This window comes from Danio rerio, chromosome 9 (assembly GCF_052040795.2).
Source record: "Danio rerio strain M-AB ecotype USA chromosome 9, GRCz13ab, whole genome shotgun sequence".
NCBI classification, from domain to species: domain Eukaryota; kingdom Metazoa; phylum Chordata; class Actinopteri; order Cypriniformes; family Danionidae; genus Danio; species Danio rerio.
The window spans coordinates 30,192,212-30,215,049 of NC_141029.1; the positions used below are offsets into that span (position 1 = coordinate 30,192,212).

The following is a 22,838-nucleotide window of genomic DNA, read 5'->3' on the forward strand; positions in this document are numbered from 1 at the left end:
GAAAGAAAACAAATAAGACTTTCATTAGAAGAAAAAATATTGTCTTGCTAAGGACAATATAACACACCCAATTCACCTATACCATATGTCTTTGGACTTGTGGGGGAAACCGGAGCACTCGAAGGAAACCCGCGCAAACACAGGGAGAACATGCAAACTCCACACAGAGACGGAAACTGAACCAGCCGAGGCTCGAACCAGTGACCTTCTTGCTGTGAGGTGAACGTGCTACCCACTGTGCCACCGCATCACCTAATATTTATTATTATTATAACTGCCATATTTCTAGTGTCCTAAATATAATTAATTTTATCACCTCATTTTGTTATTAGTGCAACTCTTTGTACTTTGGAATCTCTAAAACTCAAATTATTAATCTTAAATTAGTGCAGACCGCTGCCACTAGATTTCTTTTCAAAAAGAAAGACGGATCACATCACTCTGCAACGAAAGGCACTTTATTGGCTGCCTGTTCAATTAAGAATACATTTTCAAATTCTATTTTTTGTATTTAAATCTTTGATCTGTCATGCTCCAAACAATTTATCCGAACTGCTCAATCACTATTCCCCCTTGAAGTCGAAGATTTTGTTACCAGACCTTTTTTAATTCTGTTCTCCAGACTCAAGCTTATATGTGATTGTGCCTTCTCAGTGAATTGGACCTCGACTTTGGAATGATCTGCCTGTGGAGATTAAAATGGCCACTAGACTAAAAACACTCATTTCTATTGGCCTACTAGGCATTTTATGCTGTCTGTTTTCATGACTTTTTAGTCATTTATTTTTAGCCTTTTATTCCAATCTTTCTTTTTGAATCTCATTTTCATGATGTTGGAAAACAGTTTTGTCAGTCATGTGGCTTTAAATGTGCTAAATAAATAAAATAAACTTAATTTCGGCTGAAAAGCAAAATGTTTACTTTTTTTTAATAATAACTATACAGTATTTCCACACTCTAGCCACTTAAGGTCTTTAGCCACTGTAGAGCAGAATAGGTTAGTATTTTCAAAGACGAAAGACCACACAAGACATGTCACTCATATAGATTTGAACTGGAAAAGTGTAATGGTGAATATGGCGAATGAAGCCACGCCAATTAGTACACGAGCCAATCATTGATTGCTATAGACTGATGGACCAGATGTGTACTTTTATGACAGTTTGGTGGTCAACAAACACACTTGAATCTCAGCAAATACTTGCTTTACAGACATAAGAAATATATCCACATAAAGCTTGAAATGTCTATTCATAAATGAACCAAGTGCACTCTACAAAAGTTTTTGTGTATTGTAATCTGTATGAAATGACTGCGAGGTACAGTCCGTCCTGTAAAATGCACATCACATGACAGCAATTACTCAAATAAACTTGTAAATAAAGAGTAACATTTGTTTAATTTGTTTCAGAGTTTCATTTCTGGAGGAGGCTCGCCATCAAGACCAAGTTGTGGATTACATTAGAAGAGTAGTGCGATCAGACGATCATTATCCAGAGGATGATAATGTGTAGAACGGCCATTCATGAGGTTGGTGTTGTGATCTCATTGCTTTTAATTGTGCATGCTCATTAGCTTGGGCAACCTGAAAATATGCAGATTTTGTATATTTCTGACATTTAGAAATGAAACTTATGGGACAATGTTTGTTTAATTTCATTGGTGGTTCCAAATATGTAATGTAATCGTAAGCTTGACAAACAGTTTTAGAAAATTTAATGTTTCCATATTCAGACAGAATGCCCAAGCATTCTGCCCGAAAGGCGTTTTAAAGATGGCCGTCAAGTGAAATGACTTGCCTTAAAGGAACTTGATATTATTGACATTTTTGTGTGTTTTCTCATCCACTATTATTGGTGGTTCGAAATGCATTCTGGTATACATAGTTGTTGCAAGTGACCTCCTGATGCATCTTTCAGGGAGGCATCGCATGAATAAATTTTTGGGATTTCAGCTGTTGGCTAAATTCAATTCATGTTTATTTTTATAGTGCGTTTACAATATAGATTGTGTCAAAGCATCATAACATAGAAATGTGAAATTTAAATTTGAACTGTATTAGGCCAATGTCTGATTAGAATGTCTGAGAAAGTGCTATCATCATGTTCAAGAAACCCTTTTGAGAAGATCTGAGGTCTGTCGCAAATTAAAGGCAGAGTTCCAGAACACATCCACTGATTGTGTAATTATCAATGAGCAATGGTAGGTCAAGTGTTTAGGAACCAAAACTAATATCTTTAAAAGTTTGCTTTTGCCGAGCGGTTCTAACAAAATCAGGCCACAACAAAGTTATTTTTGAGTTCAATTCAGTTAATTGGTTTCACTTTTGGTTTCAATTTTGTTTAAAGTATAGCCACGTCTAAAGTCAACTGTACTTCCCAATGTCTACAAGACAAATTGCATTGATGACTGTCCTGTGATTGGCTTATTAACAAGCAATTGAACAGGTGTACTTAATAAACTGTCTGGCTATATACATCTCCACGTTGACGTCCAGTGTTCTCCATCCTCTAGCTTCACACAGAAAGTTTAGCCAGAGGAGAAATGGTCATGCCCACTGAGCCTGCTTTCTTTTGAGCTTTTTTCACCTTCACTTTTGTCAATTGGTGAAGTTTGTTCCTCGCCAATGTCACCACTGGCTTGATTGATTTGGACTTGTGGAGCTGTGCATTGATTGATTTGCTCTTCAGTGTTTGTACTTGAGCAGTGAAATTTCTATCTTACTGAACTAAACTGAACTTCAACTCTGAAAACTGGACTGACACAGTTTCAATTTACTAGAACTTCTATGTTAAGCTGCTTTGACACAATCTACATCGTTAAAGCGCTATAGAAATAATCATGAATTGAATTGAACATACTAGCTATAATGGCCTGCTTTTAACATGGGAAATAACGTGACTGAATGCTAAAAACTGAATGTGCAGAAAAGCATCTAACCTAATCCCCTGATAGACAAGGCGGCTATAAAGATAACATTAAAATCGATGTGGATTTGCTGGGACAGGGAGCAAGCTGCAGATATAATGATCTACAGTTCGTTCAGAGACACGGGGTGATGATGATTCCTCCCGACACGGACTGAATTGATATGCACTGAGAAGTAAACGTGGAAGAACAACAGGCTGCTCTCCGAGATAAGCCTCCTCAGTCCTCTTCAGATGTGCATGTGTTTACCCTGAATAATTTAAGCAGTACACTCCAGCAAGTGTCTGATAAAGACTGCGTATGACATTAATGAGTCTGAGCAGTCAGTAGATAGCAATTGAAGTACTGGTATTGGCTATTCCAAGCTTGTTGATGTGACTACTCAGCAGAGCAAGAAATTGACCATAATGGTAGATCTCAGCAGATTTACTGAAGGACCCCGATACATATCTGAAATCGAGCAGGGAGAACAGAGACATGATGAGGTCAATTTGTAGTGGATTTTTTCCTCTTCCGTTTCATTACCTAAGGTATACAACCAAGGGAAGAGGCATTTTAATCGCAAATATTTCTATTTAAATAAATAGAAATTGCTTGAATTGGAGTAAAATGTTGTTGAGTGAATGTTTTTTCAATTAAACTTTTTTTTATTATTTTAAATAGAACAGTCCAAAGACATGCAGTAAAGGTGATGAATTAGGTAGGCTAAATTGTCCATAGTTTATGAGTGTGAATGAGTGTGTATGGATGTTTCTCAGAGATGGGTAGCGGCTGGAAGGGCAGCTGCTGCGTAAAACATGTGTTGGATAAATTGGTGGTTCATTCTGCTATGAATTATTCCCCAGTTTATTAAAAGGACTAAGCCAAAAATGAAATTGAATTAAAAGAAAACCAATTAATAAAATAATTTTTAATAGATATATTGTCACTTTAAAAAAATATTAGCAGTTTTTATTTACGTTTTAATATTTTTCTGTTTAGTTATGCTTTTGAATAGCATAATAGGGCCTTGATCTTTCTTCTATAACCTAACAAAAAGATAGTGACTTTTCAAAATTTTTAATAAAGTTGTCTGTGCTAGTGTTGTATATTACTGTACAAAAACACTGAGACAAACTGTACACTTTCTGTTCTTTGACAGACTTATCTATCTATATAGTATTCTTACAGTATATTACATTATTTCAAATATTAAAATGTCAATAACAGTCACTTTGTTAAACTATAGAGTTGAATTGTCAACATCAAAGTCGACAGAGCAGAGATCAAGGTTTCATAATGCAATTCACAACTGTACATAATCATAAAACTACAGTGGCTGAGAGAGCTTAACGTGCAGCAATTCATAAAAAAACACATGCAATTACAAAAAACGGCAGTAAATTAAAAAAGGTCTTCATCCTTTTGACTGCACACGTTCTCACAACACCAACACATTTAAAAAAACGCACTGGATTTTCACACAATGCAAACAAATGAATAAAATGCATTTTTTTACACAACAAACAATTTATGAAAACATGCTGCGTTTTCTCACAACACTTGCAAAAACTATGGAACACAGCAGAAATGTTTCAATGGGACACAAAAACATGACGGACGCTGTTGTGCCATTATTATGGCTGTTTCCTTTTGCCAAGAACGCAGAGAATGGACTTGCGTTTTTGTAGAGAGCGGTCTTGCCAATTTACCTTGGAGGAATGAACATGGTAGATTGCGAGAACAGAGAACGTGTCTTTTGAGAAATGAGATGCTGCGTTCTTCCCTGGTTCTTTATGATGGTCACATGAACTCCATGTGTTTTCAATGGAAAATATTTAAACATTACAGCATTCATACAACAATTTATTGTTTTCCCCTTTTTACAATATCAACTATGTATAAAGACCTTACAAATATATGTTGCACAATACAAATAAAACAGATTTTTAATATGAATGTGGTCTTGAGTTATGGAACTAAACTTTGGCAGTTGATGATGGTGTAACACGACAACAAGAGGACAGATAATCACTGAAAAACGCATATTGAGAAACGCCCTATTTCTCCGTGAAGTTGTAGGTGATCTTTGAAAAGTAAGTTTTTTGTTTATTTTAACATCCTGATTCGCTTGTCCTTTGTATTTTAATAGTCTAAATAACCAGATCCGCTGTATTTTTGGGTCCCCTTGAAACATTTTTGTTGTGTTCTGAGCAATTTAAAAGTGTTGGGAGAAAACGTAGCATGTTTTCGTAAATTGTTTGCATTGTGTGAAAATGCAGTGCTTTTTATCATTTGTTTGCCTTGTGAGAAAATGCAGCATGTTTTTTTTTTTTTTTTAAATGGGTTTGCATTGTGAGGATTTGCAGCATGTGTGTTGTCAAATGGATGGTCTTTTCTTGATTTCTTTAATTGTAGCACGTTAAGCTCTCTTGGACACCGTAGAAAACACTTGTGAATCACAAAATACAGAAACTGCTAACATACATACATAAATACATACATAGACCAAATTCTGGAAATACTATATATATATATATATATATATATATATATATATATATAGTATTTCCATAATTTGGTCAGAATAACAGAATAAAAGGTGTTTGGTTGTGATTTTAAAAAATGAGTTTTTCCACAAAATATAGATTTTTTTTTTTTAATTAAAACATTTAGATGCCCGGGTTGTTCAAGAAATATTAAACACTGTTAGGGCAAGCTGTTGCATATAACTTTTGTATAAGCTATTCTCTATTTTCCCTCTGTAATGCAATTGCACATTGATAACATGTAGAATATTACTTAAAAAAGAAAAATGCCAACTATGAACTTTGACAACTATAGTATCTGGTAGGCTTATATGGGTTAACTCTTCAAAATTTAAAACATTGGTATTTCATTGTTTTAAAATAAATGTAAATGTCTGACAATATACCACCTTGTGTATTGTTATTTCATATTCAAAATTATTAAATTTGGAAAAAAATTTCATCAGTAGTTCACAGAAGAAAACAAAGTGCATTTTACTCAAATACAAATAAAATTATGAACCCAGAGAAACACTCTTACCTCTTTTTCATAGCCGTATATATCTGGGGATGACTTCAGCCTCATTGCAAATAACCTGCAAATTAGTGACTGCATAATTTTATGTTGACAACATCTAACATACAAATCATATTAAGCTTAATAAATAAATAAATAAATAAATAAATAAATAAATAAATAAATAAATAAATAAATAATACAAACAAACAAACAATCAAATAAATTAATACAATAAATACAATAAAAATAAAGCATTTAAATTGCTAATGTCATTAAAAACTTCTTTCAATGTATAATTATATTTAATTAGGTTTTAACATTGACCAAAATAAAGCTCATTTGAAATATATTCGTTTGGGGGCAGGAAGCACTCATACACACAAACCCACACCAACGTTATCCAGGAAGTTCTTTGGTCAGAGCTGACACTCAATGGAATCTGCAGATGTTTGAACTGAACTGAACTGTGGGGGAATTTTGAATGGCCTGAGTGGTTCTGACCCTGTGTGACCCTGAGTGCAAGTCCGTGGACTGCACTCTCTTGCTGCTGGTAAGATTTTCCGTGAGCAAACAGAGAAAGCGCATGCAGGAAAACCGGCTGGAAAAACTGTGTGTGTGAGTCAGTAAGGAAGTTACTGGATGAGTTTGAAAAGCAGGGTGAAAGGGGACAATCTAAATCTGCTCTTGAGCTACTGTCATCCAGAGATAAGTGTGCATTGTATTGAATCCATCAACACCTGTAATTGCTTCTCTTACCCTGAGCACTTTATCTGGATTAATGGTAGGATCTGGCTGAAACGCTACACATATGACCTCTTCTATGACCCCTGACCCTGCTGAATCTTGACCTTTGATTTTAAGTAAACAGCAGTGTCTCTGGATGGCAAACAAAGGTATCTGCACTGTGAAGATACCACTGTTATTTCCTTGAGGAGGACCGCATATTGTTGCTATTCACATTGTTTTCCCTATTGTCTGATTTTTGCATACTACTGTTTAAAGTTAGAATTATTAGCCCTCATGTTAAATTTGAAATCTTTTATATTTTTACCCAAATTTCTGTTTAACAGAGAGATTTTTTTTTTCAAAAAATTCTTAACATTACAGTTTTAATAACTCATTTCTAATAACTGATTTCTTTTTATCTTTGCTATGATGACAGTAAATAATATTTTACTAAATATTTTTTTAGGATGCTAGTATTTTACAATGGCTGAGAGAGCTTAACGTGCTGCAATTTAAGAAAACACCTGCAATTATAAAAAACACCACCAAATTCTGAAAAGATCTGCTTGACAGCACAAGTGCTGCAAATCCTCACAACGCAAACACATTTTTTAAAAAATATGCTACATTTTCTCACAACACAAACATTAATAAAATGTGCTGCATTTTTACACAACACAAAAGGACACAACGGGAATGTTTAAAGGGGACCCAAAAATGTGACTGACCCCGCCGCTGTGCTTTGACTATTGTTCAGTGAAGTTGTAGGTGATCTTTGAAAGGCATTTTGTTAGTTTATTTTAATATCCCAGATTCTCGTGTCTTTAGTATTTATTAGCATAAATAACCATAACCTAATAAACTCCCCCTTTAGGGTCACCTTGAAACATTTCCGTTGTGTTGTGCAAATGCAGCGTGTTTTCATAAAATGTTTGCGTTGAGAAAATGCAGTGCGTTTTATTATTTGTTTGCATTGTGTGAAAATGCAGTGTTTTTTTTTTTTATGTGTTTGCATTTTTGAGGATTTGCAGCATGTGTGCTGTAAAACAGATGAAAATCTTTTCTCAATTTGCTGGTGTTTTTTGTAATTGCACACGTTTTCTTAAATTCTAGCACATTAAGCTCTCCTGGCCACCGTAGAATTTTGCTTAAAGTGCAATTTAAAGGCTTAACTAGGTTAAGCAGGTTAGGGTAATTAGACAAGTCATTGTATGGAGATGGTTTGTTCTGTAGACTATCAGAAAAAAATGCTCACAGGGGCTAATAATATTGACCTTAAAGGGCACCTATGATTGAAATCAACTTTTGTAAGTGTTTGGACAGAACTGTCTTTATATATAGTGTGTCCACTGTCATATTGGAGTGAAATAAACCCAAGGCTCTTTTTTTTTTTTTAAATTTACTGACGTTAAAATAGGTACCAAATCCCAGTGGTTTTGAGGCCCACCACAACGTGACGTAGGAGTGGGGTTTCCCTGCTTGACGAATTGATTGAAAAGCACCATGTTTGTGTAATAACATGTATACACATGTCCAAACAACATTCTTTTGCAAAATAAACTGGGATTAAAATATTTGTTCCAACTCTGTGATATCTAAAAAAAAAGTTACATGAGTTTAAAACATGAGTCATGTTTTTAATATAGACAGTAAAATCGCTATGTAATTCTTAACTGCTTTTAATCACCATGTGACCGTGTGTGTGTGTACTGCAAACAGCATTTGTGTGAGAAATTCGTCATTTCAGAAAGGCTTGATTATACTTAAATACCTTACTTAGTATATTTGACTAATGAGCTGTATTTCAGCTTCATCCGTGTCTGTGTCTATCACTGACTGCTGTTTATCTGACGTAATGCATGATGAGAAGCAGGCACGCATGTGGGAACGGTGAGCGGGGACAAGCAGCTCATTTGCATTGTCACAGGCTACAAAAACAGCCACAATGTATTCAGACTCCAAAATAGGCAGATTAATAAATTAATAAATTATCTGATGGGAATTTTAAGCTGAAACTTAACAGAAGCATTAGAGACACCAAAGGTTTATCGTAGCATATCTTGTAAAAGAGGTAAAATAGGTGCCCTTCAAAATGGTTTTAAAAGAAATGAAAAAATGCTTTCATTCTATCCTAAATAAAACAAATTAGGCTTTCATTCATTAATTTTCTTTTCGGCTTAGTCCCTTTATTAATCCGGGGTCCACAGCGGAATGAACTGCCAACTTATTTAGCACTTTTTACGCAGCAGATGCCCTTCAAGCTGCTATCCATCTCTGGGAAACATCCACACACACACTCATTCACACACACACTCATACACTACGGACAATTTAGCATACCCAATTCACCTGTACCGCATGTCTTTGGACTGTGGGGGGAAACCGGAGCACCCGCAAGAAATCTACGCGAACGCAGGGAGAACATGCAAACTCCACACAGAAACGCCAACTGATCCAGCCGAGGCTCGAACCAGCAACCCAGTGACCTTCTTGCTATGAGGCGCCAGCACTACCTACTACGGCACTGCGTCGCCCAAATTAGACTTTCTTCAGTAAAAAGGGCCGGCCCAAGCCTTCAGGGGGCCCTAAGCAGGATTTTATTTGGGGCCCCTTTGGTGCAAACAATATGACAAATTATCGTCAATCCTTGATAATTCGCACACTATAAATTTAAAACACACATTATCGATTTTATTCGCTGTAGCTGTGTTGCTTACATCAGAAAATATATGTTTTAAGACAATTCTAAAGATTATTCTGCAGAAACAACTTCCTATTGATCCAACTTTTTAAATGACTACTTGCCACAAATTTAAATAATTAGACACAAAACATTAATATGGGCTGACAGAAACAAAAGCAGCTGGAAGTAGCCAATAACATACTTATTTTTATTGTTATTTAGGCACAAGAGGCTGCCAAACAGTCAAACATAGTGACAATAAAGATATATATATATATTTTTTAAAATTGGATATAAATGTTAACACTGAAAAAAATTAATATTGTATTTTGTAGTTCAAATAACTTAAAACATCTATTTAAATTAAAATCAAACTAAATCAGGAAGCATTTTCTAGACATACTCGCATATCAATCAAATTACTAAATATGTACAAAAATTGTTCAGTTTTCAGAAATAATTCTAAATTAAGTGATTTTTTTGTAAAACAAATTAATCTGCCAATGAGATAAGTAAAACAATCTTATTTAAAACCTAAAACAATCTTTTTTTTTTATTTACCCTAATTGGCAGATTATTGAGCTTTTTAATGAAAAATTCACATCATTTTGACAAAAAATATTTCTAGAAAATGTTTATTGGTTTAAGAATTTTTAGATATTTGGACTAAAAATCACACAAAAACTATAAGAAAGAAAATAATTTTGCAGTGTATTTACCAACTGTCAGTTGTATAAATCAGAAGCTTATTTTTTTAATCGCCAAGTTCATAAAAAAGCATTTTGCTGCTGTTCCGGGCACTGCTGCTTCAATCACGATATCAATAATTCTGCGATATATTGATAAATCACAAGAAAACCAGCCACAATATATCACAATTTTGGTAAACGAAGGGGGAAAATAAATCAAATTTGTGATGAATTTCTTTTATAAACACGCATTTATAGAATTGCAACAATGTCAAACAAGTGCACATCTGTCAAACAAGCTTAAAATTGCTGATGTGCAGAGAAGAGTTTATGACTGAAGAGAGCATATCTCTATCACAGCAGCAGAATCTCAATTTAGTGGAATATGCATTTAAGAAAAAAACTGCCAAAATAGTAATTTATTGGTTTCTAATTTTCTGTAAACTTAAAACACTTATTACAACTTGACCAACTAATGTTATGTAAACATGAAAATATTTTATGCTTAGCCCTGGTTTATTTTTAATAAAAAAAAAAAAAATGTATCCCCACTATTTTTTCAACTGATCAGAAAGCTCTGAGAGGTGAGCACAGACTCCTCTGAGCACATATGTTTTTAGCAATGGAGAACATTAGTTATTTCATCTATTTTATTATAGTTACTCATCTATTTAAGTTTATTAATTCCCTTAATATTTTTTTTGCCAAAATACCATCTACAAGACTTGAAGTCTGTAAGAGTCAAATAAACGCAAGGCCTTTCTAATTAAATGTTCATGTCCTATTGATATCTTTATATATTTTGGCGGAGTTAAAAAGTTTGAGCACATAAGAAGTTGCACTGGCCGCGGGCACGCGCGAGCGATATAGCGAAGTGAAAGCGCGTCTTTTAGAAAGAAAATAGTGGCAAATTCGGAGAAGCTGGATGTCTGAAACACACAAATACATTGGCCCAGCTTGGACAGAAGAAAGTGTCTGTATGCCTGAGATATTCACCATTGCAATGGATCATCTGTCTGTCAGTTTTTTTTACTTGACGCTGGTGTATGTCCGATGATCCGCCATTACGGGAAGGGCCTCTGGTGGCGGCTGGGTGTACTGTAGCTAAAGCGGTTATCTGCTGTCGGTGTTAAAAACTGATTAATTAAATCAGATCTTTTGTAAATTTAGGTAAATATCTTGGCGCCTGAGTATGTATCGCGCTCAGAAATAACACTATAAATGGGCATATATTTTGTCCCACCACTAATCCACAACTTAAACTAAAACGAAAGTCACACAATAATTTCAAGCACTCTTGGGGCCCCCCTGGTGGCCACAGGGCCCTAAACAGCCGCTTAGTTTGCTTATGCCTTGGGCCGGCTCTGATTATAGGAAATGCTGTGAAAGAGTCTTACTCGATTAAATATCACTTGAGCATTATAAAAATAATAAACATTTCACAGGTGGCTGAAAAATGTTGTCCTCAACTGTACATGTTTACATTTTTCTGAAGCAATTGCTAGATTTTAGGTTGTGAGTTGGGTTTTAATCAAATGGTCAGTGTTCATTTTTGACAAGATTTATTCTTAAAATGCCAAGATTTATATATTGCCACAATCGGTCATTGCTGAATAGACAAATGTATTTGTTTAGCACATCATTCTGATTTATCGTCATTGATTTATGCTTAATCACGAATTGTCAATCCATAGGCTGTATCCAAAATCCCCCCTATGCCCTCATCCACTTTTCTCAACATTAAGTGGACTATTTTAGTGGACTAAATGAGTAAATCAAAATAAGTGAATTTGAACATTTAGTGCATTAGAAAGGATGGCATTTTGATTGTCTTCTGCTGCTTGATTAATGCCCACTGTAAAAATGTTGGGTTACTATTCCTTCATGTTGTTCCAACACAAATCAAATAATTTAAGTTAACTGTTTTTGCAAATTTAAGTGGATTGAATCATAAAACATTTAAGTTGTCCACCCAAAGAAACTGTAGAATTTTGTTGATTCTGCTCATTTTTCAATAAGTAGTTTGAACAAGCACAAATAATTATTTGAGTGCCTCAGATGAATTAGATTTTCAAGTTTTTTTTCTTTTCTTTTGTAGACATGGATTGGGCTGTTATGTTTATGGTAATGCTCTGATAGCCCACATTCAGATTTAACAAATATTTATTTTTTATTTTCTTTTTCCTTGTCTGAATAAGTTATAGTCATGTGGTTGGCAGAGGAGTGAGGAATACTATTTACAGCAAAACAGTGGCAAAGGACAGACAGATCTAGCACAGCCACATCAGAAGTAATCAAAACAGATATTTCGTGAGGGTACTAGAAAAGTGTTTTGGGAGTGTGTGCGCTTGACAGTCTGCTGGGGAAATGTTCATCGTGTTAAGTTTTGCACGGCTGTGTGTGAGATCCTCTATTCTTGGAAAGAGGCAGTCATTTCACAGGGATTTCACTCTCTCTCTTTGTTTGGACCAACAGAAATGCTGATTACATGCATATTTCTCAGATGTTTAGTTTATCTAATATAAAAATGCAGTCAAGCTAACAATGTGTATATCTACGTGGACAACAATATTCTGATATTAATACGATTAAGACTATAATCTGATTAAAGCCTTGAGTGGAGTAGATGTGCACAATCACGCCCTGACTTTAAATGGCTCTTTGGAATTATAATAACCTGGAACAAAAGGAGGGGTACAACTTTATTTTGATGGTTTATTTGAGTATTAGTAGACTGTCTGCTTAATATCTACTGATACTGCTTCTTCAACAGACATTTAACTGACTATAAAAAACTTGACAAGTACATGTCAGCTTACACTAACCCTAACCCCAACCTAACAGTTCTTATAATCTAATGAGGATTAGTTGGCATGTAGATGCAATGTAATTTAAATTCAACAAACGCACCATCAGAAAGTGTGACCAAAGGTGGCACTGCCCAACGTTACTTTACTTTAACATTATGCTTATTGCAAAGAAGTCACCCTTCGCCTTTTCCTCTAGCATTTAGTGCATTTAAGCTTTTTTCTACTTTTGTTAAACCTCCTTCATTACAGCAAATACCTTGTCAAAGGTTTGCAGGAAAAAGTTACAAGCCATGAGAGAAAAATTAAGTAATACAAAACTTACCATTGCTTTAGTGCCAGCAAGTCATGTTTTACTGTATCTTCAGTAGCTCAAGCCAAGTGGAAATCTCATTGGTCAGCCAGTTTTTTTTTCATGATGCAGTTTTTAACCATAAGACCCAATAAATGAGTCAAAGGCATTTTATTTTAAATGATGCTTTTTTTTTCGACTGGTGTTTTGCCCGACAATGTGTACATTCAAAACATCGACAATAATCTCATATGATAATCGTCCCACTGTGAGATTAAGAGTCTACCATTTATTATTTTAAATACCTTAATCCAGCTTAAGCCATACTTGAGTAAATACAAATCATATTAAGACAATAAATTGTCCCATTTCAGCCACAACATTGAAGGGCAGTTTAAAAATATACAGGCTTGTATTGCAGCATTACCACCGTGTAAGAGTTTTTGATAGCTTTTTGTGAGAGGAAACGCACATCAGTTCTCAACACTTTAATTCTGATGAGCATTATAGCTTTAAGGGAGAATTTCTATCCACTGCCAATTGCCTGTTTATGCATATCATGACAAATACTAGGTAACAATTTACAATAGCAATACTTGAATAATGTTGTACAACTGTGTAAATTAAACATCCACTATGTAGAATGCAGAATTTTGCATTCTTGTGTGAATAATGGCTTCACTCTAGATGATTTTTGTAAATGACACAGTATTAAACTGTAAAATGAACTGTATTTTACTGTAGGACAGTTATGCATTATGTTTCTGTATTTTAAAGGTACATTAAAGTTATATCAGTAATGTTAAAGAACATTACTGTATATTTTACAGTAAAGATATACACAGTTCTGTAAAAACATTTACAGCTCTATAAATGGTGCTGTAAATGTAAATACAGTGTTTTACCTGTAATTTATTTCACAGTAAGTTTCTGGCGAACTGCTGCAAGTAAGTTACTGCAAATTCTACAGGAAATGGTTAACATTGTTCCTTCATTGCTTGTTAGAACATGTTTGTTAAATGTATTAATTAACACTTTAGTTTTAGCTAACTCACATGAACTCACATGACCTGTTAATGTGTCTTTCTCATCACTTTATGTGGAGAGGCACATTATCACTACCTCATTCTTAACTACTCATGAACTGCTCTGTTTAGGTGTAACAAGTACACTGTAAAAAAAAATCTGTTATTTTCCTTTTTTTTTTTTTTTTTTTGCCAGCTGGGGTGCCGAAAAAAAATCTTAAAATAGCAGCTGTTAAATTACAGACATTTACCATAAAATAACAGACAGTAAATTATATATATTTACCAGAAATGTTAATTTAAGTAAATTTCTGTTATTTGCTGTTTGTTATTTTGGGGTAAATCTCTGTATTTCAGTGGCCAATATTTTACAGTTACAACCCCCCCCCCCCACCCCCCCACCCCCACCCGGCAACCTAGCAGCTGGAAAAAACTGTAAAATAACACATTTTTAATTTTTAATAATTTTTTTACAGTGTATTGTTCTAAAATAACCGACTTCTTTTCTTTTTACAGTGCATGTTGTTATAATAAGTGTTTACATTGAAAAATAATAGAAAAATGTTCTGTCTATAACAAAATGAACAGTTTAAAGACATGAGCAAATTATTACCTTGTCTTTAAAGATTTCATAGAATTAAAAAAGAAACACATAGTTATGTAGGGTACCTGAAGATAAACAGTACGACGAAATGTGAAATTCTGAAGGGAACATTAAATGGCATTGCTTTGGAATGTAAATTAATCAATGTATGTGCTTTATGTTAAAAGTAAATATGAACAGATTATCACAACAAGCAACTCTTGTAAACACATTGAAAATAATGTTGTTTTATTCTGCATAATGTAAATAATTCAATTAGTGATGTCTATGTAAACTTCCTCAGTGCTACAACACTTTACAATCAAATGCAGTCCATAAGGCCTAGGCTATTTTCCGAACACTTTGTGTATGTATACTCATAAACTGAAGCTGCATCCGTCTGCACGGAGGCAGTATTGTTCCAAGCACATGTTAGTTGAGCTACAATGTTTGCCATCATTTCCTGCTTCCAGCCTGTCAGGATACAAGTATTTCCTGTGCTGGGACAACCATGAAACCCTTCATTTTATGCCACATCCCACTCCAAATACCATCTCCTCTGGCACTTAATATAATTCCCCTCCTCCATGGGTAGGAATAAATTGCTGGCTTTTATGGGAAAGCGCTCATTGTGCCCTAACAGCAGATATTTTATATGTGAGTTAATGAAACAAAAGCATATTTATTGCCATCTTAAGATTAAAGGTTTAACAAAAGGTGATCATCCCTCCACAGAAAGCAAAGCAGACATTAAATTATTGCCGAATATACAATGCTTAAAAAAAAGGGTTTTATGAGTCCTTTGACATTTTTACCAGTTTCAATCAAGTTTGATGGCAGCACATTTTTTTTTTTTTTGTGTGGAATTGCTAGTGCACGAAAATGCTAAAATTCAACACTCTTAATAAAAGGAATAATTTTTGACCTCTTTTATCATTTATACATTTAAAAAAGAACTAGTCTTTAATTTCACATGCATTATTTCAGCCTTATTTATTTATGTTTTGTCCTATGCACACCAAGGCAGCAGTTCAGTTATGTTGTGTAAGTTTACTAGAATTTTTTTCTTTTTTCTAACATATTAATTCATTAATAATTTATTTTTCTGATATTTTATTTCTTAGAAAATTATTTGTCATTTTTTATTTCAGTTATTAGAAAGTTGATTTTGTTTTTTACACCAATACCCCATGTGTTACCAGGGTGTGAATTACTCATTGTCGATCGGGGGTTAAGTTTACCGGTAATATGCCTCAGTGAACGTTCGAGGTTACTAAAGTAACCCTTCGTTCCCCGAGGAGGGGAACGGAAGCACTATAAGTGGATTTGATTTGTAAAATCCACGCATTGGGAGGTTCGGTTCAGAAGCTACTCGTCTGAAAGAGTATTGAACGGGCCAATTAAGAATGAATTGGCAGCGCAAGCCTGCGCAGGTGAGCGGCATAAGCAATCAACTGAGTATATAAGCTCACCTGGCGCCAGCAGACGCTATCCTTTTTAAGCTGAAGAGACTTTCAACAGCTAAGGGACAGTCATTATGGCGACGGAGTATAGTGCTTCCGTTCCCCTCCTCGGGGAACGAAGGGTTACTTTAGTAACCTCGAACGTTCCCCTTCGGGGGGAACTTCAGCACTATAAGCGGATTTGATTTGTAAAATCCACGCATTGGGAGCCCATTGAAAGCGCCATAATGACTGCACCTTACCAACACCCCCGATGAGGAGATAGTCAAGCAAGCGTGACGCACCCGCATCATGGGGGGCGCGGTCCTCCAACGTGTCCCTGGCCCTAATTTATCCTACTTCAACAGAAGTTTTACGGATTTATATATATTTTTTGGGAAGTCGTGAGCATCTAGATAATTCTAGGAAAATACGACAGTACGTTGGGAAGCGTGCAATCCCGATAGGGAGGACGCTGCGGAGGCCATCCGTTACCCAAGGGGGGGTAGATGGCAGAATTTACATATGGACTAGCCCTAAAAAGGGGGAGTACGCATAGCAAAAGAGTGGTTAGCGGGGAGGGAAGACACGGGTCCGCCCAGGGGGGGGACTTAACCGTGGCGGAATAAGCATATGGGATCGCCTAGTGGGGATCACGCATAGCAGGCACCTTTACCCAAAACGCGGGCTGACCAGCGGGCAGACCTACAACGTAGTGGGCCAGCAAGTGACTCCTCCGCTGAGTCAGTGCTGGGGGCCACGGAGGAATCTGCAGGGCTCACCTGACGGGGAACTTTACTGACAGATAAAAAGGCGCACGTATCTCCGTGTTAGGGAAAATGGCGCAGCAAGCGTGTTTCAACACCCTACCGAATTGTTTCCTCAATCACCAAGGGTTACCTAATACCCTTGAGGAAACCGGCTCCACTCGCAGATTGTAAAACCTTGCAAATGTGTTGGGTGTCACCCAGCCCGCAGCTCTACAGAAGTCTGTTAGAGGGGCGCCGCGTGCGCGCGCTCGAGAGGATGCGAAGCTCCGAGTGGAGTGCGCACGCGCTCTCGGGGGACGCGGCTCATCTCGGCTCTGATAGTGAAAGAAAGGCATCCACAATCTAGTGGGAACTTATTTCGGTACGGCACTTCCCTGCTGCCGACCGTTATAACAGACGAAGAGCTGCTCAGATGATCTAAACTCTGAGTGCGGTCCGGATAATACGCAAAACGCGAACTGGACAATAAGAAGGGCTGGGTCTGCCTCCTCCGAGGGCAGCGCTTGCAGGCTCACTACCTCGTATTAAAACGGAATGGTAGGAACCTTGGGCACATATCGCGGGCAGGGTCTCACGTGAGAGAAGCCAGCCCAATTACAGGCACGAGTCACTGACCGAAAAATGCCTCCGGGTCCCCGACCCTCTAATCGATATCAACGCGACCAGCAGAGCTGTCTTCAGGGACAGAAAGATACTGAGTCGAGGATCGAAGGGATCTGACGCGGCTTGTGTAGCGAGGGCGAGATCCTAAGAGGGCATGAGAGGGGGCGGGATGGATTAATTCGCTTAACGCCCCTGAGGAACCGGATGATGAGGTTATGCGTTCCCACGGTGCTGCCAGCCACCGCGTTATGAGAGCGGAGATGGCAGCCACGTAACCTTGAGTGTGGAGGGCGACAGCATGCTCTCCGACTTCTCTCGGCGTAAAGAAAGAACAACGCTGATCTGGCAAATTACGGGGGTCTTCTCAGCGAGAGACACACCATTCAGTGAATAGACTCCACGTCAGGGCATAGGCGCGCTCGGGGAGGGGGCTCTAGCCCGAGTGACGGTATTAGCCACCGCAATCGGAGGTTACCTAAGTCTTCCTCGCGTCTAAAATCTCTTCAAAGATCGGCGAGGGTGCCAGGTGGTGCCCTGTCCCTGAGAGAGTAGGTGCTCTCTCGAAGGGACTGCCAGGGGAGGGCTATCGCGAGGGAGAGCTCTGACATCCAGGTCCGGTTGAGCCAGAGGGGTGCAACCAGCAACCTGTTCCTCGTCCTCTTCCTGACCTTGCACAGTAACTGCGCGAGCAGGCTCACTGGGGGAAACGCGTATTTGCGCGTGCCCCGAGGCCAGCTGTAAGCCAGTGCATCCGTGCCGAGAGCACTCGGTCAGGGAAAGAACAACTAGCAATGAGCGATCTCGGGGGAAGCAACAGATCGATCTGGGCTTCCCCGAATCGTGCCCATATCAGCTGAACAGACTCGGGGTGGAGTCTCCATTCTCCAGGACGCAAGGCTGCCGTGAGAGCGCATCGGCTGCACGGTTGAGCTTGCCTTAATATGAATGGCGTGCAGCGATTTCAGCCGCGGATGACTCCAGAGGAGCAGACGGCGGGCGAGCTGAGACATGCGGCGAGAGCGCATACCCCCTATACGGCTGATATACGCCACCGCCGCCGTACTGTCCGTCCTGACCAGCACGTGTTGCCGCTCCAGCACCGGAAAAAAACGGTGGAGAGCGAGGAACACTGCCAACAGCTCCAGGCGATATGCCAATGCAACTGGGTACCTTTCCACAGGTCCGCAGCCGCATGCCCGCAACGCACAGCCCCCCAGCCCGTGTTGGAAGTGTCTGCTGAAACGACAACAAGACTGGACGCCTGTTCTAGAGACACCCAGGCCTGTAGGAACGAGGGGTCGCTCCAAGGGCTGAGGGCGCGGCGACACAGCGCAGTAACAGAGACTCGGTGTGCGCGCGCGTGCCATGCGCGTCTGGGGACTCGATCGTGAAGCCAGTGCTGAAGTGGTCTCATATAGAATAATCCGAGCGGCATGAAGCGGCTGCGGATGCCATATGCCCCAGGAGCCTCTGAAATAGTTTCAGTGGGACCACTATTTTACTGTCGAGCTCTCTCAGACAGTACAGCATCAGCTGAGCGCGCTCTCCGGAGAGGCGCGCTGCCATGGTGACCGAGTCCAGCTCCAGCCCGAGAGAAGGGATCCTCTGCACGGGGGCGAGTTTGCTCTTTTCTCGGTTGACCTGAAACCCCCACAGGTGGAAGTGCCAGAGCACTTTGTCTCTGTGCATAATCAACTGCTCCGAGAGAGGGCAAAAATCAGCCAGTCGTAAAGACATTGAGTATGCAGATGCCCGCGAGCCGAAGGGGCGCTGAGGCACCCTCCGCGGGCTTGGTGAGGACCCGCGGAGACAGAGAGAGCCCGAAGGGGAGGGCTTTGTATTGCCAAGCTCGACCTTCAAACGCAAACCGCAGAAACTGTCGGTGGCGAGGAAGAGTGGAGACATGGAAATACGCGTCCATCAGGTCTAATGCTGCAGACCAACCCAGAGGACGAACGCACCGGAGGATGCGCTTCTGCGTGAGCATTCTGAACGGCAGCTTGTGCAGGCAGCGGTTCAAAACGCGCAGATCTAGGATTGGCCGTGACCCACCGCTCTTTTTGGGCACGATGAAGCGTGGGCTGTAAAACCCGCTCTCCATCTCGGCTGGAGGGAGCGGCTCGATTGCATCCTTCGCCAGGAGGACAGCAATCTCCTCTCGCAAGACAGGGGCGGACAGGGGGCTGACCCTGGTGAATACACACCCGTGACTTGGGGGGCCGTTTCGCGAACTGAATCGCATAGCCGAGTCTGATTGTGCGTATGAGCCACCGCGAAGAGCTGGCCCGCGCTAACCAGGCAGGCAGAGCTCTCGCTAATGGACTCATCGCTACAATCGCTGACGTACCAGCAGTGGGGCAGCGCGGAGTGGGTGTGCTGATCCGGGAAGCTCGCGGGTCCCACGGAAAAGCTGGAGGTGAGATATTTGCTCTCACTCCAAACCCGAGCTCCGGAGGGGAGGCTCGAGGGGTGGGAGAAAGGAGACCGTTCTCCCAGCGCTCGTGAGCCACTGGCGAAACGCACCGAATCTGCAAGCTAGAAAGCATAGCGTCCCAGACTGGCAGATTTCGGGCTGTCACATCTGGGGAAGTGAAAAGTGCCCTTTCATAATGTTTTCATGGCAGTAAAAAGTGCCGTTGGAAATGGGGCCCCGCCCTCCAGCGGGGAAAGAGCAAGTTCCCTCTTCTCCAGATGGCCTGTCCCAGGGGCGCTTCGCGGTCCGTTGCCGGACTTAGCGGCGTTCTGGGCAGGGGGGCTGCCTGCTTCCGAGGTGCCCGACGCGCTCGCTTCGCCGGAGGCGTGTGCGGGGGCGGAGCAGCTCTCGTAGGCGGGCGCCTTCGGCGAGGAGCAGGTATGAATGGCACGGCGGGCGGAGCGGGCTACGGACCGCCGATAAGACATCACCCACCAACTGCTCTCTCACCGCCTTGAATTCCTGGGTGAATTTACAGACAGTGTCGCCGAACCTGGCTGGGGATATGGGGAAGTCAAGAAAGCGGACTTTGTCGACTTTGCGCATATCAGCCAGGGGTGGCGCTCCTGGACCACTAATGTGGACATCGTCCTCCCCAACGCACACGCAGCGGACTCAGTAGTCCGAAGAGCTAAGTCGGCGGCGGTGCGAAGCTCGTAAGCCTGGGTTGGACCCACCCTCGTGCAGCTCGGCCAGCGCCTGCGCTTGGTAGCGCTGGTAGGTGGCTATCGCATGCAAGGCGGAAGCAGCCTGGCCCGCAGCTATGTAAGCTCTAGCTCCGAGGGAGGTAGATAACTTACAGGCTTTGGATGGGAGACGAGGCGGACCCCGCCAAGAAGAGGCGCCGCGCGGATTTACCGCCATCGCGCACTCAACCTGAGGAATCGCCACATACCCCCTGGCTGTTTCACCGTCAAGAGTGGTTAGGGTGGAGGAACACGCAGCACGAGCAGAAAAAAGTGCTTTACAAGACCGCGTGAGCCTACTGTGCACCTCCGGGAAGAAGGGAACGCCCCTCTAGTCGGTCCGGCCGCGGAGCTGGGGGATAAACCATCTCCAACCCACGGCCGAAGCAGCCCGGGAAAGCACGGCTAACATGTCCGTTTCAGGATCCGTAGTGACAGCGCTCACCAGCCCGAAGGGGGCGAGCGGGTCTGGATCATCATCGGACAATGAAAGCCCACCCTCCGATGCCGCGGTGGACATCTGGTCTCCGGTGTCATCGGGCGTAAGGGCTACCATCTGTTAGACGGATCGCTTCCCCCGCCCGAAGCTTGGATGGAGCGCTTAGAGGAGCGGGAGGTCCGCGGGCCCGTGGGCGACGGATTATCTCTCGCTGAAACCCTCAGATCTGCCCGAGTGCCCGCTGCAGAGCAGGGGACAACTGGGGTGGTTCACCCTTTTGCAAAGGCTAACCGCGATCTTGCGCAACAGTCATGGCATCGCAATGACGACATGAATTGCCCGCGAGCAGCGCATTAACATGCTGGACCCCCAGACATGTAACGCAGTGCCCGCGCCCATCATCCGAGGACAGGAAACCACCGCATCCAGAAACGCACAGTCGGAGCGCCGTCCTGATAAGGACGTGCTGCACGACTGTGTTGCTCTTTCTGTGAAGTTTGCAACCTTATACGCACCGCTCTGGAGGACCGGACCCAAAGAACGCCAGGCAAGGGAGAAACCCAGCTCGACCGTCTGCCACTGCGTGTACACACTCTGGACCGGGAGAATGCTCTCGTTCGCTCAGAATCGCTGGTCACAGCAGGAGGAACCCTCATCGACTCGATCAGAAAGTCTCTGAAGCGAAAAGGATAGCGTCTGCTGGCGCCAGGTGAGCTTATATACTCAGTTGATTGCTTATGCCGCTCACCTGCGCAGGCTTGCGCTGCCAATTCATTCTTAATTGGCCCGTTCAATACTCTTTCAGAAGAGTAGCTTCTGAACCGAACCTCCCAATGCGTGGATTTTACAAATCAAATCCACTTATAGTGCTGAAGTTCCCCCCGAAGGGGAACTAAAGTTATTGAATTCAATACATCTAATATATTAATCAAACTTTTGTTTTTTAGTGTTTTGAGAGATATTGAGTGGTTCTCAATGATATTTGTGATATTATTAAATGGTGACAAGTTTGCATTCCTGCAGCTATTAATGGGTGACCATGAAAGATTGCACATATTTTTTTATTTTATTGTTTAACTTATATGTTTGAGCAAGTGTTAAAAGTGTTTAAAATACTAACAATGCATCAAGTTTTAAGGAGACCTATACAAATGCCTATTTTACAAGAAACAAGTTTTGTGAACACTTACACAGTCTGTTGGTGCTCTAGATTTGCAGCTAAATTAATATTTTTGGCACAAACATGCATTCACAATGGTATGTAATTATTATGTAATTATTCATATTATTTAAGAGATCGGAGCAAACTATTTCTTCAGTATTAAAGAGCAGACCCTCCATAGATCTTTTTTTATGTTCTTCTGGGGGGATCAAGTGTTAATTAGGGGGGTCAGCACCCCCAAACCTCCCTGTAATTCGCACCCTCTGTCACATAAAACCTCAAAAATCTTTTTGATATGTTGTTTTTATGCAAAAGACATGCGTGTGCATGTGTGTGTGCGTGTGTGTATGCGTGCGTGTGTGTGTGCGTCCGTGCGTGTGTGAGTGTGTCAAAAAAAATAATAATAAAAAAACTCAATGAAGTCTTTTAGAGTATCACTCTTGACAGATCGCTGGTGAACTACATATTGTCACCTTGGAATTATAAGGTTCTATCTGCGTTCT

General features: G+C 40.5%; 2 long non-coding RNA genes across 3 annotated transcripts in view; one reads left to right on the forward strand and one right to left on the reverse strand.

Annotated features, from left to right (window-relative positions):
• The window catches only part of LOC141376145 (uncharacterized), a 28,226-nt gene extending 14,725 nt beyond the window's left edge, over window positions 1-13,501 (reverse strand). The window contains exons 1-4 of one of the 2 annotated variants that reach the window (XR_015499630.1): window positions 13,186-13,305; window positions 5,977-6,031; window positions 2,725-3,378; window positions 1,370-2,639 (exon numbers count right to left, since the gene is read on the reverse strand). This is a non-coding gene — a long non-coding RNA (uncharacterized LOC141376145). Of the gene's footprint in view, window positions 1-1,369; window positions 2,640-2,724; window positions 3,379-5,976; window positions 6,032-13,185 lie in introns of those variants that run through there. The other variant, XR_015499629.1, reaches the window with a different exon arrangement.
• The window catches only part of LOC147842401 (uncharacterized), a 143,105-nt gene continuing 121,678 nt past the window's right edge, over window positions 1,412-22,838 (forward strand). The window contains exon 1 of the long non-coding RNA XR_015499614.1: window positions 1,412-1,530. This is a non-coding gene — a long non-coding RNA (uncharacterized LOC147842401). The remainder of the gene's footprint in view (window positions 1,531-22,838) is intronic.